General features: G+C 37.0%; 1 long non-coding RNA gene across 1 annotated transcript in view; it reads right to left on the bottom strand.

Moving 5' to 3' along the window:
* LOC110262812 overlaps nucleotides 1-9441 on the bottom strand; it is a 22552-nt gene extending 13111 nt beyond the window's left edge. Inside the window, exons 1-5 of the long non-coding RNA XR_002347815.1 lie at nucleotides 9375-9441; nucleotides 7884-7885; nucleotides 4128-4138; nucleotides 1641-1649; nucleotides 1510-1512 (exon numbers count right to left, since the gene is read on the bottom strand). This is a non-coding gene — a long non-coding RNA (uncharacterized LOC110262812). The remainder of the gene's footprint in view (nucleotides 1-1509; nucleotides 1513-1640; nucleotides 1650-4127; nucleotides 4139-7883; nucleotides 7886-9374) is intronic.

Raw genomic sequence — 16484 nt, 5'->3', positions numbered from 1 at the left:
GCCAAAAACTTGGTGCACGAAATTGTCATCATCAACAATGGTGCCAAAGGACTTGGAGCTCTTAAACGTGAATCACACTTTGTCACAATTCCGCACAACTAACCAGCAAGTGCACTGGGTCGTCCAAGTAATACCTTACGTGAGTAAGGGTCGATCCCATGGAGACTGTCGGCTTGAAGCAAGCTATAGTTACCTTGTAAATCTCAGTCAGGTGAATTCAGATGGTGATGGAGAATTGATAATTAAAAGATAAATAAAACATAAAGTAAAGATAGAGATACTTATGTAATTCTTTGGTTGGAATTTCAGATAAGCGTATGAAGATGCTTTGTTCTTCCTGAACCTCTGCTTTCCTATTGCCTTCTTCCAATCATTCATACTCCTTTCCATAGCAAGCTTTATGTTGGGCATCACCGTTGTCAATGGCTACTTCCCGTCTTCTCAGTGAAAACGTTCCAAATGCGCTGTCACCGCACGGCTAATCATCTGTTGGTTCTCGATCGTGCTGGAATAGGATCCATTGATCCTTTTGCGTCTGTCACACGCCCAACAATCGCGAGTTTGAAGCTCGTCACAATTATCCCTTCCCAGATCCTACTCAGAATACCACAGACAAGGTTTAGACAAGGAATAGCCGCCAATAATTCTAGCCTATACCACGAAGGTTCCAATTTTAGATTAGAAACCCAAGAGATACACATTCAAGCTTGTTTGCATGTAGAACGGAAGTGGTTGTCAATCACGCGTTCATAGGTCAGAATGGTGATGAGTGTCACGGATCATCACATTCATCAGGTTGAAGTGCGAATGAATATCTTGGAGAAGAAATAGACTTGAGTTGAATAGAAAAACAATAGTACTTTGTATTAATTCATGAAGAACAGCAAAGCTCCACACCTTAATCTATGGTGTGTAGAAACTCCATCGTTGAAAATACAAAAGTGATAATGGTGTAAGCATGGCTGAATGGCCAGCCCCCAAGGTCTAGGGACTAAACGTCCAAAGATCGATGATAATACAATAGTATAAAGTCCTATTTATAGAGAACTAGTAGCCTAGGGTTTACAAAAATCAGTAATTAATGCAGAAATCTTTTTCCGGGCCCACTTGCTGTGTGCTTGGGCTGACCATTGAAGCTTCCATGTGTAGAGACTTTTCTTGGAGTTAAACGCCAGCTTTTGTGCCAGTTTGGGCGTTTAACTCCAGCTTTTGTGCCAGTTTTGGAGTTAAACGCCAGAATTCTTAAGCTGACTTGGAACGCCTATTTGGGCCATAAAATCTTAGGCAAAGTATGGACTATTATATATTGCTGGAAAGCCCAGGATGTTTAATTTTCAACGCAATTGAGAGCGCACCAATTGGGCTTTTGTAGCTCCAGAAAATCCACTTTAAGTGCAGGGAGGTCAGAATCCAACATCATCTGCAGTCCTTTTTCAGCCTCTGAATCAGATTTTTGCTCAGGTCCCTCAATTTCAGCCAGAAAATACCTGAAATTACAGAAAAATACACAAACTCATAGTAAAGTCCAGAAGAGTGATTTTTATTTAAAAACTAATAAAAACATAATAAAAACTAATTAAAATATACTAAAAACATACTAAAAACAATGCCAAAAAGCGTATAAATTATCCGCTCATCACCAACACCGACTGAAACTCAAGTGGTCGATTTAACGCAAGAGCAACTCTCGCCATCACAAAACCAAAACATCGACAATCCTCCATCTCCAACTCAAACTGAAACTCTTAATGAATCTCCTGTTACTCATATTTCCGATTTACCCACTCAAGATCCAGAGGTTGTTCCTCCTCCCCAAAAATCTCCAAACCCAAACAAAAACATTGTGTCTTCTACTTCACAAACTCCAGAACCATCATTTAAGGTCCCTGACATACCTTCTCAACCTTCTGATGCTGATCTTGCTGAACTGGTTGCCTTCTTGACTCGAATTGTTCAAGAAGATGAAGTACCAATTTCAACTCTACTTCCTACAGGCCCTTCTACATCCAGCCTTCCTTCAGAACTCAATCGACACACTTTCGGAAAACTAAGCAATCTTCTGGGGCTTTTAGCACATGCCCCCTCAGAATGGACTAGTCAATCAAACCTGAATTATCTCCTTTCTAACATTCTGAGCTCTTCACTTGAATTCCAGGTTCCTCCCAATTTTCTATTATAGTAAAGAAGTTCATCAAAATTTCAAATGATTATATCACTGCTCAGGACAAGTTGAGAGAGTCCAAGGAGAAAGTGGCCAAAGTCAAGGCCGAATCAGAAGAAATTAATAACGTTCTTCAACCACTGAAAAATTCATACAAAGAATATGATTTGAGGATTATTGGTAGCACAAATTCCCATACCTTCATACTGTTATACCAACAAGTGCACTGGATCGTCCAAGTAATACCTGAGTGAGTCAGGGTCGATCCCACAAGGATTGTGGTTTGAAGCAAGCTATGGTTATCTTGCAGGTCTTAGTCAGACAGATCAGAAGATTGTTGATTTGAAGTTGTAAGAGTAATGTATGCTAAACTAAGTTGGCATGTAATATTTTGTAAATAAAAAGGAATCAATAATAGGGATATATTGAAGGATTGGAGTTACTTTGCCTTTCTGAATTAACTCCGGTATTACTGCTCTCTTTGCTTGTGAAAGATTTCTTCAATGGCAGACTGTATGTGATTGACACTGGTTTGAGCAGCTAGCAATACTCCTCCAGATCTGTACCCCAGGTTTAGTGCGAATCCATTCTGATTGAGGGCAAAGCTCGTACAGTTCATTCTCCTTAATGATCCTACTCAAAATGCCACAGACAAGGTCGGATCTTGCGGATCAGAGAATGCTACACCTTGGGTTCTAGGCTCTACCACAGAGACCTTAATCGTCCCGAAAATTGGCTGAATTGATATCTCGAGAAGTCCCTAACGAAGTCATGGATTAGCCGTCTAAGAGATGTATAAACATAGCTATTGGCACATCATTGTCCAACGAAAGACGCATTCTGAATCCAAGTAGATGCGGGTGTTTGTCAGGCACATTCGTCTTAATGTGATGAACAGAGCTGATTGTCTGATCATCCTATTCACCACGATGAAGATCGAGTATACATCTTAGAAATAAATCAAACACGGATCGAAGAGAAACAGTAATACTTTGATTAATTCATAAGACTCAGCCGGGCTCCTCCCCTTAACCTAGGAGGTTTAGAAACTCATACTAATGTAAAAACACAATGATTAACGTTTATGATGGTGAAAAATGTCGAAGAAGGTCTGAATTACATAAAATAATCCCTTAAATACTAAACAAATGACTAGTGAGGGTAAAACAGTCTATTTAGTACTAGAATTCACTTATGGGGCCCACTTGGTGAGTGTTTGGGCTGAGTTTTGATGAGATCCACGTGCTTTGGGGTCTCTGGGCATGAAATATCAGCTAGGGGGTCCTCTTTGGGCATTTGTACATTGGTCTCTGCTCTTTTGGGCGCTGGACGCCTGGAAGGGGGCAGGAAGCTGGCGTTGGATGCCAGTTTTGGGCCTTCTAATCCGAAGCAAAGTATGTACTATTATATATTGTTGGAAAGCTCTGAAAGTCAGCTTTTGATAGCCATTAAAATCGCTCCATTTGGACTTCTGTAGCTCCAGAAAAGTTCTTCTGAGTGCAGGCAGGTCAGATCCAGATAGCATCTGTTGTACTTTCTCTGTCTTTGAATCAGGCTTTTGCTCTAGCTCCTCAATTTCAGCCAGAAAATACCTGAAATTATCCAAAAATACAAAAACTAATAGTAGAGTCCAAAAATGTGAATTTAACAATAAAACCTATAAAAGCTTAATAAAAACTAAACAAAATATACTAAAAACTATATGGAAATGATGCTAAAAAGCGTATAAAATATCCGCTCATCAATTACTTGAGCCTTTAATGCTCAAGCCTACAATGACAAACAGGAAGAAGAACTTGAATCAGAACTGGTCTGAATCGAACAATCATTAGCTAAGATTTGAAAAAGAAAAGTTGACTTAGCTATCCCTCTGGCCACAGTTCAACAAAAATACCAACCAATCTTCAAGGAACTTCGCATTGCAAAAGGCAAACAAGAAGAATCCAACAAACAACTTGACAAGAACACTATTCTGAACTATCATAACTTCTGACTCCTTCGATCCCACCTAGTTAGAACACTTTTTATATATAATGACTCTTTATGTGCTCTTATTTATTTATACTACTAATCTTGATTTGGCATACATCGATATTATTTCAAGTATTTTTCATTTATCGAATCAATTACGTTCTGAGAATCGATATCTTAAATTCGATATGCATTTTTAGAATACAATTCAATTACTTGAAAAGGTCCTTCCCAAGTATGGGACCACTTGCCAAGGAATCTTGACTTCTTTTCCATTGGTAATAAAACTTTTAGGACCAATTCTCCTATACTAAAACATTTCTCTTTTAACCGACGGTTATAATTTTGAGCAACACTTTCTTTTTGTTGAATCATATTTTTGAGTGCCAAAATGCTTTCTGAGTCTAAATCATTCAACTCATCATACATTGCATTCTAATAATCGTCAATTGGCAAGTCATCTTGCCTCAAAATTCTCAACGTATTGATATTAATCTCTAATGGTAAAACTGTGTCATGACCATACACCAATTTATAGGGAGAAGTACTTGTTGACCCTCTTGGTGAATTTTGATAGGCCCACAATACTTGACTCAAAGTCTCATGACAAGTTTGAGGGCTACTACCAATTTGTTTCTTGATCAGATTTATCAATATTTTATTTGCTGCCTCGACTTGCCCATTGGCTTGCGCATAATATGAGGTGGAAGTAACCATATTAATGTTGCACGAAGTTGAAAAATTCTTAATTCGCTGACCAGTGAACATAGTACCTTGGTCAGTACTCAAGGTTTGGGAAATTCTAAATCGATGGATTATATGTACCTCGATAAAGACTATTACTTTATTTTGCCCAGCTAGAATTAAGGGAACAGCTTCAACCCACTTCGTGAAATAATCAATTGCTACCAAAATAAATTTATGGTTTTTCGACGAAGGAGGGTGTATAAGTCCAATTAGAACTAAAGCCCATCCTCGAAAAGGCCATGGTTTAATAATTGAATGTAATTCAGATGCTGATATCTGTTGTACCACTCCATGACATTGACATTCTTAGCATGCTTTCGCATAATCGATGCAATCTTTAACCATAGAAGGCCAATAGGCATGATTTTGACGTAACACCCATTTCATTTTCATCCCAGCCTGATGTGCCCCACATATACCTTTGTGAACTTCCCCTAAAGTTATATCCTAATTGGCTTGACTTAAACATCTCGAAAGGCTTCCATCAATTCCTTTCTTATACAACTCGCCAGCCATCAATACAAAATCATTCCTTTCAAATTTACTTTCCATTCAACTTAAACATTGGGATCTTTTAAATAAATGGCAATGGGTTTCTTCCAATCATCATCTTCCCATTCATCCAAACACAAAGCCTCTCTCTCATCAATTGGCACTAAAATCTGACAAATTTTTGTTAGCTTTCTTAACATTTCTGAGAATATCTTATATCTCGAAGCAATTTGGGCCAACTCATTGGGAATTTCATTTTGAATTCTTAGAATATGAACTAACGAAACTTTCCAAAAAGAAGTTAACAGTTCCCATGCCGTCGCTAAATACTTTTGCAACTTCTCATTGTTACATTTAAACTCCTTTGATAACTGTTTCAAAACTAACTAAGAATCCCCAAAGATTTGAATTTTTAAAGCCCCTTTTCCAATCAAGATTTTGAGACCCAATATTAAAGCCTCATATTCGGCCACATTATTCGAACAAGGGTACCTCAACTAAAACAAAAATTCTGGTGGAACCCCCTTTGGTGAAATAATTAAAATCTCTACACCAGCACCGTCCTTATGTTTTGAACAATCAAAATACAATTTTCAATCATCAATATGAACATCAATTATGTTTGCCTCTTGGTCATTCAGATTATTTGAATGGTCTACCAGAAAATCTGCAATGACCTGACCTTTCACAGTCATTCCTGGAACATACTGTAAATCGAATTTTGTTAAAGCCAACATCCATTTTCCTACTCGACCACTCAACATTGGATAGGTCAACATATATTTAATTAGGTCAGTTTGTGCAATAATTTTCACAAGTTTGGCAATCATATAGCACTTTAAATTTGTGCAAGCATAATACAAAGAAAAACACAATTTTTCAATGGGTGAATACCTGGTTTCAATATTAGTTAATACCCGACTAAGGTAATAAACGGCTCATTCATGACCATTTTCATCATCTTGAGCCAACATACACCCAATTGTGTTCAAGGATGCCGCAATATATAATTTTAAAGGCTGATGAAGGTGAACGTTTGCCATTACTAGAGCTTTGGACAAATAAGCTTTAAGTGATTCAAAAGCCTCTTGATGTTCTTCTATCCATTCGAACTGAGATTTATTTTTAAGTTTCACCAAAGGTGCAAATACTCAAGTTTGACTTGAAAGGTTTGATATGAATCTTCTAAGATAGTTAATTTTTCCAAGAAAATATTGTACTTGCTTCTTTGACTTAGGGGGGATAACGCCAAGATTGCATCGGCCTTATTCTTATCGATGGTGATCCCCATTTTATGGACAACAGATCCTGAAAAATTTCTAGTTGATACACCGAATGCACATTTTAAAGGATTCATTTTTAATCCCTTTTTCTGCATAGTAATGAATGCTTTTCTCAAATGATCGATGTGCTGAGTTTGACTTAACCATAACATCATCGATATATACTTCCATAAATTTTCCAATATACTCATGAAAAATCGTATTCATGGCATGTTGATATGTTGCGCCAGCCATTTCCAAACCAAATGGCATAACAACCTATTCATATGTGCCTAATGCTCCAGACATCAAAAAGCAGTTTTGGACACATTATTTTCTGCATTGAAGATTTGGTTATATCCTGAATAACTGTCCATAAAACTCAAAATCTCATTTCCTACAGTAGAATCAATTAACATATCTGCTATGGGGATAAAATATTCATCCTTCGTAGTGGCATTATTTAAATCTCGAAAATCATCACACACTCTCAATTTCCCATTCTTCTTCATTACAGGGACAATGTTCAAAACCCATTCAACATAATGTGTGGTTCGAATAAATTTTGCCTTAACCAAGCGTTCAATCTCTTTTTTAATCTTTTGATTAATTTCAGGAGCAAATCGTTGATGCGTTTGCTTTATGGGTCGAGCATTCAGTTTTAATGCTAGTCGATGTTCCATAAGAGAACGATTAAGACCAAGCATCTCATGATAATCCCAAGCAAAACAGTCTTTAAACTCATACAAAAGATGATATAATTCAGTTTGAAATGGGACTGTAAGGTCCTTACATATGTAAGTAATTCGAACATCATCAACGGATTCCAGATTAATTTCTTCTAAAGGATCTTGCGACTCGAAATCTCTCACATTTTCATCATCTTTTACCGAATATTTTTCAAAACCCAGTGGTTCTAAATCATAGATACAATCAAAAGATAAATCAATAGATTCATTAGGATTGAAACAAACTTGATCATTCACTGGATTAACAGCAGCTTTGTTTTCAATACAATGTATTATTTCTGCTATATCAGCAGCAGTTTAATTGACAACATTACTAGAATTACGGGAACATAAAGTATTTAAACCATGACTAAATTTGACCGAAAGGATCAAACCTACACTATAGGAAAAAGATGAAACTACTTTTCTAAATGACTCAACTTCATCAGAAGAATCACTTTTATTTTCTACTAAAAGGAAATTACTTAAATATTTATTTAAAGTTACCAGATAATTCAAGACATCTTGTTCACTTGCCATCGAAGAATGTCCTCGAATCACCACTTATGTTGAATAATCCAACCCAGTCGGAGGAATAATGAGTTGTGGATAATGAAGCTTCACACTTAAACCCTCTGAAGTTAGATAGCACCCTTCACAATTAAAAGAATTAAGTACCCTGTCAACATTCAAAGGTTTCAATTTAGGACTATACACCCTGAAGTCAACGTGTAACTGTGATAAACCACTATTTTATGGTTTATCTTGTGCTCAATTGAGTGGATTTTATCAACCCTTTACCCACTTATTCATAATATTTGCATGGTTTTATATTTCCACTACAAGAAAAATACCCATTCAGCCACACTTTTTTTAGGCTACATTTGAAAAGCGTAGCCTATTCATAGAATAGGCTACGCTTTTCTCTGTGTTGCCTTTTTATAAGAGAAAAGGATACACAAATGCAGCATCATTTAAAAAGCGTAGCCTTAGGTATTAAAGATATCACTTAAAAAGCGTAGCCGTAGGTTGATATCTATAGGTTCACTTTTCATATCAAAGGAGACGCTTTTAAAGTATAGCCTATTTGTTAAGTTTCGGGTGCATTTTGAAAGTGATGCCTAATGTCTCTAGAGCAAAAAACTTAACACTTAGTAATTTTTTTCCTTGTTTTTCCTGAAAGCAAACTGATGATGAGTGATGACCTAACACTTAGTAAAACTTAGAAAATTAAACCCTTTTGAGTCTCAGTCACCTTCATCCTCGTGCGTAAACCCTCGATAGCTCAGTCACCCTCCATAGCTCACCGTCGTCGCCCCCCACTCACGCTCGCCATTGACCCTCTCACTCTCGGTCTCGCCATTCACCCTCTCACTCTCGCCATTGACCGCCTCACTACAAGCGGAAACCCTCTCACTCTCGCCATTGAGAGTCGTCGCCTCCCACTCACGAGTCACCTGCACTACTCTACACATTGACCGTCGTCATCTCCTCTTCGCCGTTGCTTGCACTGATCATCGCTGTGTGGCCCTCACCATCATCGCTGTGCGACCCTTCACCATCGTCGCTGCGCCGCGCTCACCATTGTCATCTCCGTGCTTCTCGTCATCGTCTTCGCTGTGCTCACATCATTGAATAGGTATGTATTGATTTCTATTTGCTTCTGAAATTGATCAATGGCTTAGGGTTCCTATTTTAGGGGTTTTAATTTGGGGCTTTTAATCTCTGAAATATGGGTCTGTGAACTGTAATTTGGTAACATGCATGCTGTTATTGATGAAGAAGTGTGGTATTTTAGGGTTTGTGAACTGTGATTTAATATACAGCTTGTGTATTTTCTGTGTATTTTTGTTTCTGAGACTGAATCCAAATGCAGCATTAATAAGCTTTTGTTTCTGTGATTTCTCAATGAATAAGTTGGCTTTCGTTTCTCTGTTTTCAGCTTCCTGTTTTCAGCTTCCTGTTTCTAACAGAGTTCTTGCAGTTTGGATTATTTCTTGGTTAGCCAGAAACAGAAATGGTGTGAAGAATGTAAAGAATGAAAAGAAAACAAGGAGTAGAGAAGAAGTAGAAGAGGAAGAAGAAAGGTGAGGTGAATTGTAAATTGAATTGAAAGAAAGAAATCTGATTAACATGAAAACCAATCATATACAAAGGGAAACAAATATCTTGATTTCTTATTTGCTTATTCTGCTGTTAATCAGGTAACATGCTTGTAGATCTCAAATTTTGATTCGAAAATGGTGCCCAAATGAGTTATAGAAGTTAATTTCTAATTATTGAAGTGCCTGTCTTTTCCTTAGAGACATTGTTATCCTAAAATTCTGAAAGCCTTAACAGTAGTCATATCTTAATGTTCTACATTTTCCAAGGTTATGGGGTTGAAGTAAATGTTTGCTTAGTGTGGGACTATGGCCTAGTACACAAGGAATATCTCATGACATGCTAAGCTGAAACACAGAAAAAAAAAAAGAGGGACTTAAGGCTACGCTTATATAGAGTAGCTATAGTATACGAAAAAAAAAAGAGGGACCTAAGGCTACGCTTATATACAGTAGCTATATTATACGGAAAAAAAAAAAGAGGGACCTAAGGCTACGCTTATAAAAAGTAGCTATAGTATCCACTGTGGCTACGCTTTACAAGTGATGCAGTAGCGTTAAAAAGCGTAGCCTATTCTGGAAGAACGAAAGCTGAAAAGCGTAGCCTTTGGTCACGGAGAGCATCACTTGAAAAGCGTAGCCTATTCCTAAACGCCAAAAGCGTAGCCCTTGGTGCAGAAAAGCGTAGCCTTTGAGAATAGGCAACGGCCGAATAGGAATCACCCTGAAAAGCGTAGCCGTAGCCTAAAAAGCGTAGCCGTAGCCTAAGGCATCATTTTTTTTCACTTTTGGCTACACTTTTCAAGTGTACCTGAATGAGTGTTTTTCTTGTAGTGTTCCTTCTTGATTTTGTGCTATGATTGAAAACATGCTTCTTTGATCTTATATTTGCTTATTATTAATCCTCTCTTATTACCATTAGATGCCTTGATATGTGTTTTAAGTGATTTCAGAGATTACAGGGCAGGAATGGCTCAGAGGATGGAAAGGAAGCATGCAAAAGTGGAAGGAATACAAGAAGTTGGAGAAATTGCTAAGCTGTCCAGCTTGACCTCTTCGCACTCAAACAGCTATAACTTTAGCTAGAGAGGTCTAAACGATAGGGTTCCAGTTACGTTGGAAAGCTAACATCCGGAGCTTTGATTTGATATATAATATGCTATGGTTTCCATGACGCTAGAAGACGCGACTGCGTGCTCCATGCGGCCGAGTCGCAGTGACGAAAATCCAGCGTGATTGAATTCGAGACCAGCGAATTCTGGGCTGTTTCTGACACAGTTCTCGGCCCAGAAAACACAAATTAGAGGCTATAAAGTGGAGGAATGCATCCATTCATAAAAAAGGCTCTCACATTCACAATTTTAGGAGTAGATGTAGTTTTTAGAGAGAGAGGTTCTCTTCTCTCTCTTAGGATTAGGATTTAGGACTTCTCTTAGTTTTAGGAGTGACTCTCAATCCCAGGTTCTTTATTTTTATTTATTTTTCCAATTTAATTTATGAACTTTTCCATGTTATGATTTGAATATTTTATTTATTATAATTTGAGGTATTTCAGACTTATGATTGCTCTCTTTAATTTATTAATGCTCTGTGTTTATCCAAGTTATTTTTCATTCAAGTAGACTTTCTTCCCTTTTGGCTTTGGTTAAATAATTGGAGACTCTTGAGTTATCAAACTCATTGTTGATTGAAAATTGGAATTCCTCAAGAATTAATTCGAGTTCCACTAACTCTAATTTTTCCTAAGGAAAGACTAGGACTTGAGGAATCAGAATTAATTCATCCACTTAACTTACCTTCATAGTTAGAGGTTAACAAAGTGGGAGAAAAATCCAATTCTCATCACAATTGATAAGGATAACCAGGATAGGACTTCCAGTTCTCATACCTTGCCAAGAGTTTATTTTACAGTTATTTATTTATTTTTATTGCTTGAAAATATACCTGTACGCATTGCCCAAACTCCAGAACCCTAATTTACAAACTCATAACTAATAATAAGAACATACCTCCCTGCAATTCCTTGAGAAGACGACCCGAGGTTTGAATACTCGGTTATCAATTTCAAAGGGGTTTGTTACTTGTGACAACCAAAATGTTTGTATGAAAGAACTTTTGAAGGTTTAGAAACTATACTTGCAACGAGGATTTATCTGCAAATTTCTAGACCACGCAAAAGTTCTCTCATCAAAATGGCGCCGTTGCCGGAGAATTGCAAACGTGTGCCTTATTATTGGTTATTGTAAATATTTTTTGCTTTTTGTTTGTTTATTTGTTTTTATTTTTGTTTTTATTTTTGCTTTTTCATAAATTAAGAGGTTATTGGTTTTTATTTAGTTATTAAAAATTTTTTTTTAAATGTTCATCTTGATCTTCAAGTTGTTCTTCGCGTTCATCTTGACCTTCAAGCTGTTCTTAGTTGTTTTCTTTGTTTTGATCTAAAAATTTGAAATTTGGTGTCATTTTATTGTTTTTCTCTTTCCTCATTAAATTCAAAAATATTTTTAATTAATTTTTTTTGAAAAAAAAATTTCAGATTTTTATTTTTAAAATTTTTATCTTATCTTATCTTATTTCAAAAATCAAATTTCAAATTTCAAATTTCAAATTTCAAATTTCAAAAATTTAAAATTCAAATTTCAAAATTCAAATTTCAAAATTTCAAATTTCAAATTTCAAAATTTAATTTTCAAATTCAAAATTTAAATAACCTTTTAATTTACATTTGTTTTTATTTTCATTTTTAATTTTTATTTTGCTACTATGAACTCTCACCCCTTTGGCTATGAGTCTGGTTACAATTATGTTGCAGGAAGAAGAAATTACAATGAGAACATGCATCAAGGTTGGAACAATCAAAGATGGGAGGAGCCACAAGGATTTGATCAACCCTCATGGCAACAACCACCTCCAATGGACTATCAACAACCACCACCATATGCCTATAAACCCTCTCCTCAACATGACTTTGGACCACCATACTCACAAGCCCCTTTTCACCATTCACCTCCATATGACCCTAACCCATATCCACCATACCTTCAACAATCAACCCTCAAGCTCTAGTGCACTTCCTTTTCAATCATAGAATGATCTCCCCATCCCACCACCACTTCAATATTTACCATCTTCATATCCATCAATCCAAGAGCACTATGATCCTACCTATGATAGCCGAGCGCAACAAGAATCAACAGATCATCTCAAGGATCAATTTCATGCAACCCTTTAACAATTAAATCAAGCGATAAGTCAATTAGGTTCCCGACGCTCGGACACTCAAAGTGCTCCCATGGCTACATATGAAGAATCAATAAAAGAGCGTAGCATGAAGAAGATACTAGAAACTCCAGTGAACAGTACGGGGCATGACTTTGTACTGGAACAAGTAGAGAAAGCCGGAATTATTAAAGAAGAAGAAGTGGTTGAAGACTTAGGAGATGCTGAACCTCCATGGGAAAGTCCAGTCATAGAACCCCCTTCCAAGGTGTTTGAAATTGATGCTGAGGAGGGTGTACAACCTCCAAAGCATATCACAGTTAAAGACTTGAAAGAGGCTGATCAAGAGATGGAAATTCAAGAAGAAGAAGCACAACCTCCCATGCCCTTGGAAAGCAATGAAGAGGAGATTGAATTGGAAGAAAGCTGCCAAGAGGAAGAGGTTGAAATTGAAGAAGCTTGCAGAGAGGTGGTAATTATCAGAGAAGAGCACAAGGGAGTGGAGCTTGCAATTTCATTGAAAATACCTCCCCCTAAGTTGCCATCATCCTTCACAACATTCAAGTGGGTAAATTTTATATCTCTTAGCTTTCTAATTCCACTTGAATATGGGCTACTGGAGACGGATGGTCAACTTATTAGAGCTCTTTGTGGCATTAAGAGTAAGAGGAAGATGGTCAGTGGTAAGAATTGTCCTGCAAGGTTCATCATGGTTGGAAGCTTTAAGTTTAAATGCAAAGGTTGGTGTAAAGCTCAACTGAATGGGTCTAGGAAGTTGTTTGGCCGCTTACGTGAGAATTCAGACTGCTTGCCACCCGGATGGAACAATATTGCTCAACCAAAAGATGGGTGCAAGGGCAAGGTCTGGGACCCCGGAATCCATTCTATCAATAACCACTCTTGGGGCCTAGTCACTTGCTTTAACTTACTTGAAGGCTTTCTGCGCCTAGTTTGGAATCCCGGAGGTTACTGGAGATACAAACATTGGTGGAGATTCCTGGATGAGTTCAAGCACAAGCCATCATAACAGGAAGCTCACCAAATGTCCAACTTAAGGACTCTAACTAAAAGTGCTAGGTGGGAGACAACCCACCATGGTATAATCATTCCTTTCTCAATTTTAATTTTATTTAGTTTTGTTTATTTTTTAATTTTATTTTATTTTGTTATATCGAACCTGGAGTTTTGCATCACATTCATATTAACACTGCATTCTGCATTTTTCAGATTACAAAAAAAAAAGATTTTCGCAGCGACGCGACAGCGTCGCCGACGCGTCCGCGTCGTATGTGCGTTTGGAAGAAAATGAGGATGAACAGAGAGTCACGCGAAAGCGTGGCTGGAGGCGCGCTAATGGCACAAGTTGATCCACGCAACCGCGTCACTGACACGGCCGCGTCATTTGGAAAAATAGCTTCCCATGCAATCGCGTCACCCACGCGACCGCGTGGCTCTGAGAAGTCGACGTAAATGGGTGTATGGCAGAAAGTTGAGCTGGAGTTGGGCTGGACTCGTGCTAGAAGCCCAAGCCCTACCACGCGAACGCGTGCCCCACGCGGCCGCATCGTTTTCAGAAAATGGCCATTCACGCGATCGCGTCAACCACGCGACCGCGTCACCCAGAATTTTGGCAAAAAGAGTTTCGAATAGAGAGTTGTGCGACCGCGAGGCTGCACTTGCGCCAATCGCACTAAACAGGCCACGCGATCGCGTGACCCACGCGTCCGCGTCACCTGACCTTCTTGCTCACCACGCGATCGCGTCACTCACGCGTCCGCGTCACAAGCGGCGCACAAAATATCCAGATCAGCCAAATTTCTTATCTTTTCTTCTTTAATCCTTATTTTTTATCTTTTCTTATTTCTTTCTTCTTCCTTTCTTATTTTCTTTCACCTCCATTTTATTTTACTTAATTTATTTGCATATTTCATTCATTATATCTTAATTTTGTGCATATTTTTATTTTCTTTTTTAAAATTAATTATTTCTCCTTTGGTGTTAAAATTTTCTTATTTAACTATTGCATTTTCTCTTGAATTATTTTGGGTGCTTCATGACTTGTTTTATTCTAATTGGGTAATATTATTCAAATCAATGCTAATTTTTATGTTACTGATATTCCTTTTGCATTGACATGAACTTACATTGTCTTTCGTTACCCACTCTCTTCCCCATTGTTGCAAATTTTGCACCACTGGTATGCCATGGCTTCTATTGTTTTCTCACGTACATGTTGAAGCTTCCATGTAAATGAGACCCTTACCAATTGGCATTAACCCAACCATACTTCATTTATTTTCTTATCTCTATTATTGGGTTACCTTTCTTCCCTTTTTCTTTCAGGATGGCCACCAGAAAGAGAACCGAAAGACGTTTACATGGGGAGATAGACAAGTCCATCTGCACAAATCTTTGGAGAAAAGCATCAGTTGGAGCAGCCCATCCACTTGTACATCTTAACATGCACCGAGGACGGCGCAATCTTTAAGTGTGGGGAGGTCGATACCGATCTCCATGGGTTAGTATTTTCTTTTCAACACCATTGTTTTATTTTCTTTGTTTGTTCATTATTGCATCTGCATATTTAATTGCATGTTTGTTTGATTTTATGCATTTAGCTATTGCTTGGTTGAGAAATAATAAGTTTCTTTTTAAAGACCCTATTTTTGAAAAATTTTCACTAATTTAAAATCAAAATTTTTGTGTTAAACTTATCAGAAGTTGTATTTGGAACATGATTTTTGAGCTAAAAAACACACAACCTGTGAGATTTTGAGCTTATTTACATGGTTACATTATTTAACCATAAATTTTTATTCTTGTGTGTTTTCTTCTCTATGATTGTAATCTATATTTTGTTCCAATCTATATGTCCATTATTTAGTGTATTTACATGCTTGCATATGATTGAGGCCATTATTAGTTATTAGCTCACTTATCCCAAATAAGCCTACCCTTTAATTCACCCTTGTTAGCCACTTTGAGCCTTTTAATCCCCTTCTGTTCTATTTTACCACATCACTAGCCTTAAGCAGAAAAACAAAAGTAATATCCCAATTGAATCTTTGGTTAGCTTAAGATAGAGATTGTGCATCAACTAAGTTTGGGGAAACTGTGGGAACATGGGTTAATAAGGGAATGTATCATGTTTCTAATTTATTTGATCGAATATTGGGAATTTGGGAACCTACTCATAAAAAACCAAAATAGAAAAATAATGGAAAATCCATGTGCATTGATAAGTTATGTTTGCTTTTATTTTAAAAAAAAAGAAAAAGAGAAAAGAAAAAAAAAAATATATATATATATATAATATAAATAAATAAGGGGACAAAATTATCCCAATGCTAAGTTAATGAAAATATCAATGCACATGTGACAAAAGTAAAAAAATATCAAAATTTGGTACATGAGTATGGGAATCATACAAAAGTGGGAATTATGGGTAGCTAGGTATGATTTTAAAATTATATAGAGTGTATGTATGTTAGGTGAGAACTTAGGTTAGTCAAAGATTCAAATTATAGCTCACTTAGCCATATATATATCCTTACCTTTACCTTAGCCCCATTACAACCTTGAAAAGACCTCATGATGTTTGCATTTGTATGCTAAATATTTGTTGATTGGTTAGATGAAGAACAAAGTTTTAGAAAGCATTGTTAGAGAAGACTAGAGTGAATTACCCTATACACTTGAGAGATTAGAGTAATATACACTTCTAGTGAGGGTTCAACGCTTAAATTCTATGTTCCCTGCTTTCATGAGCTGTCTTCTTACAAGTTTACTTGCTTTTTATTGT

The sequence above is a fragment of the Arachis ipaensis genome, chromosome B05 (assembly GCF_000816755.2).
Source record: "Arachis ipaensis cultivar K30076 chromosome B05, Araip1.1, whole genome shotgun sequence".
Classification (NCBI taxonomy): domain Eukaryota; kingdom Viridiplantae; phylum Streptophyta; class Magnoliopsida; order Fabales; family Fabaceae; genus Arachis; species Arachis ipaensis.
Note: the sequence above shows the minus strand (reverse complement) of the source record. Positions and strands in the feature narration are given on the sequence as shown.